At 44.5% G+C, this 3,877-nt stretch overlaps 1 long non-coding RNA gene across 1 annotated transcript; it reads right to left on the minus strand.

Moving 5' to 3' along the window:
• Positions 1–297: 297 nt before the first annotated feature.
• On the minus strand, positions 298–3,322 carry LOC146367305 (uncharacterized). Its single transcript, XR_014797598.1, has 2 exons — positions 2,738–3,322; positions 298–558 (listed from the first exon to the last, which is right to left on the minus strand). It is a non-coding gene; the product is annotated as an uncharacterized LOC146367305 (long non-coding RNA).
• Between the last annotated feature and the right edge of the window lie 555 nt (positions 3,323–3,877).

The following is a 3,877-nucleotide window of genomic DNA, read 5'->3' on the forward strand; positions in this document are numbered from 1 at the left end:
CGTGTCTCACCTTTTTGTTCAAAAGTTTAGTGTTTCTGTGTTTGTATGAATAAACCATCTTTTGAATGTGTCCCCAAGTGCAGTCACAAAAACCAAGCGCTACGATGAAACTGGCTCACACAAGAACCTACCAGGAGAGGAAGACCAAGAATCACTTCTGCTGCTGAGGATGCATTCATCTGGGTCACCAGCCTCACAAATCGCAAGTTAACAGCACCTCAGATTAGAGCCCAGATAAATGCTACAGAGTTCCAGTAGCAGACACATCTGTACATCAGCTGTTCAGAGGAGACAGAGTGAATCAATTCAATTTTATAGCACCAAATCACAACAACAGTTGCCTCAAGGCGCTTTATATTGTACAGTAGATCGTACAATAATAGATTCAGAGAAAAACCCTAACAATCATATGACCCCCTATGAGAAAGCACTTTGGCGACAGTGGGAAGGAAAAACTCCCTTTTAACAGGAAAAAACCTCCGGCAGAACCAGGCTCAGGGAGGGGCGGGGCCATCTGCTGCGCCCGGTTGGATGAGAGAAGAACAGGATGAAGACATGCTGTGGAAGAGAGACAGAGGTTAATAACAGGTATGATTCAATGCAGAGAGGTCTATTAACACAGTGAGTGAGAAAGGTGACTGGAAAGAAAAACTCGATGCATCATGGGAATCCTCGGCAGCCTACGTCTATTGCAGCATAACTAAGGGAGGATTCAGGGTCACCTGGTCCAGCCCTAACTATATGCTTTACCAAAAAGGAAATTTTTAAGCCTAATCTTAAAAGTAGAGATCGTGTCTGTCTCCCAATCTAAACTGGAAGCTGGTTCCACAGAAGGGGCCTGAAAACTGAAGGCTCTGCCTCCCATTCTACTTTTAAATACTCTAGGAACAACAAGTAGGTCTGCAGTGTGAGAGCGAAGTGCTCTAATAGGGTGATATGGTACTACAAGGTAATTTGGATAAGATGGGGCCTGATTATTTAAGACCTTGTATGTGAGGAGCAGGATTTTGAATTCAATTCTGGATTTAACAGAAAGCCAATGTCAGTACTCTTGCTGCAGCATTTTGGATTAACTGAAGGCTTTTCAGGGAGTTTTTAAGATTTCCTGATAATAATGAATTGCAGTAGTCCAGCCTGGAAGTAATAAATGCATGAACTAGTTTTTCAGCATCACTCTGAGACAGGATATTTCTAATTTTAGAGATGTTGCGCAAATGGAAGAAAGCAGTCTTACATATTTGTTTAATATGTGCATTGAAGGACATGCCCTGGTCAAAAATGACTCCAAGGTTCCTGTGAAGTAGTCGGACTCGAACGTCAAGGAAGGTGGTAGGGAAGCAGACTATGCAGACATTTCAGCTTTCCAATGTGAGCAATTTACAGTGAACTTAATTTAATGTAACTTAACAAAACTTCCCCCCCCCAAATAAACTCTATTAACAAAACTCAACATGGCTCTGGTAACACAGCTCACCTCTCCTCTCTCCTGCATCTGGTAGAGACTGGCTTTAAATAGGGCCATCAATTTCCCTCCAATTGCCCAGCCAGTACCACTCACTCAACTGAGGGATCTAAAACTCTACACGGATTATCTAAAAACACAAAACCTCTACACACTTCTAATATGCACATTTACACAACTAAATGGCAGTATTAACAAAAGGAAAAACATTCAACAAATCCCTTTAAACCTTAACACAAACAAAAGGAAGCATCTCTATGGAAAAAGAAACCCCTCCACTTGGTTTGACCTGATGACTGCTACCATGGACTCAGCTGTAACACTTGGGTTGATTTCCTTTCCCCTGGCTATCAGATCTCGCAAAATGGGAAGATCACGGCCCAACACAACCTGATATGGCAGTTTACTCATAACTCCCACAGAAAGTAAATACAGCTTGCCGTCAATCTGAACATTAATGTTGGCAATTGGGTAATCCACATCATTACCGCGAACACACCAAACTTTTACCTTGCCACAAAATGTAGCATCCCTAGGAAGACATTCCTGCCTAACCAAGGTACGGCTGCTTCCTGAATCCAGAAGAGCCACACATGGCTTTTCCTCAATAAAGACGCATGTGGTGCGCTCATGCTGAGAAGAGGGCGCTGAAGACTCAACTTCATCTTCGACACCCCTTGAAGAAAAGCACATATATGTGTTACTGACAGTCTGACTTGGACAGTCTGCCCTAAAGTGACCTGTTTGACCACAAGAGTGACACACTAAAGGCCCACGTTGCTTGATTTCCCTAGCCCGACTACTAGTGGAATTATGGGGGCCCTGCCTGAAATGTCTAGTTTTTTGACTGTTACCACTCTGTCCTACCTGCTATTACAGGGGCTAATTGTTTGGGACTTGCATAGTTCTTTAGTGGCCGACGGGCTGCAAGAAAAGCGTCAGCCAGCTCTGCTGCTTGCTTAGACGTGGTTGGGTTATGCTCCTTTATCCACGTGCGCAGTTCAGGATTGAGAACTCTCAAGAACTGCTCTAAAACAATGACATCACCAATTTCATCTTTGGACTTTTCTCTTGGAACTATCCACTTATCATACAGTTCTTTCAAGCGTGTCCTTAACTCTTTAGGTGTCTCGCCATCGCCCAACGTAGTGGAGCGAAATCGGAGTCTGTAAGTCTCTGCACATATTTCAAACTTTTCAAGAACAGCTTTCTTCACCTTTACATAGTCCATAATTTCATCAATGTCCATGGCTACAAAAGCAGCTCGTGCCTTACCAGTGAGAAGTGGAGCAAGATGTAATGCCCAATCCTCGTGTGGCCACTGGCACCCGCTTGCGATCCTCTCAAAAGTTGTTAGGTAATGCTCAATGTCTTCGTCCTCGTGATAAGGCTGCATTTTAGGCCCTTTCCAAGCTGGTGGTCTTGTTAAGGAGGCAGACTGAGTTGCTGTTGCAGCCTCCATGACGTTAGATTGTAGCTGAGGCATTGCTGGATGCTCCGCAGTAGGCCTCAAACGTGTCTCTGTATCTGCTGTTGCACCTTCCAACAACAGCTGGTGCTCTCGACGTTCTGATTGCACTTCCTGCTGGAGCTGAATTTTCCGCCAGCGATCTTCCTGCCGCTGCTTCTCCAGTTCCCATTGGGCCTCTCTGTCACTTTGTTGCCTCATAAAACCACGCAGGAGGTTTGAAAGTTCAGCAAGGTTATGCAGTTCAGTATCTTGCTCTTGCTCTGCTTCCTCTAGCTGATTGAGCACTGGAGGCTCCTCACTTGCAGAGTCCATTGGCACTTGGTGCTTTTTTGGTCTGGCCCCTTTCTGCATTGCTGCTACCCACTGGCCTGGAGCCGCTGCTGCCACCATTTGTGAAGTAGTCTGACTCGAACGTCAAGGAAGGTGGTGGGGAAGCAGACATTTCAGGTTTCCAAGGTGAGCAATTTATTTACAGTGAACTTAATTTAACGTAACTTAACAAAACTCCCCCCCCCCCCCCAAAAAAAATAAACTCTATTAACAAAACTCAACATGGCTCTGGTAACACAGCTCACCTCTCCTCTCTCCTGCCTCTGGTAGAGACTGGCTTTAAATAGGGCCATCAATTTCCCTCCAATTGCCCAGCCAGTACCACTCACTCAACTGAGGGATCTAAAACTCTACACGGATTATCTAAAAACACAAAACCTCTACACACTTCTAATATGCACATTTACACAACTAAATGGCAGTATTAACAAAAGGAAAAACCTTCAACAAATCCCTTTAAACCTTAACACAAACAAAAGGAAGCATCTCTATGGAAAAAGAAACCCCTCCACTTGGTTTGACCTGATGACTGCTACCATGGACTCAGCTGTAACACTTGGGTTGATTTCCTTTCCCCTGGCTATCAGATCTCGCAAAATGGGAAGATCACGGCC

This window comes from Perissodus microlepis, chromosome 18 (assembly GCF_051167445.1).
Source record: "Perissodus microlepis isolate ML-2025 ecotype Zambia chromosome 18, ASM5116744v1, whole genome shotgun sequence".
NCBI classification, from domain to species: Eukaryota; Metazoa; Chordata; class Actinopteri; order Cichliformes; family Cichlidae; genus Perissodus; species Perissodus microlepis.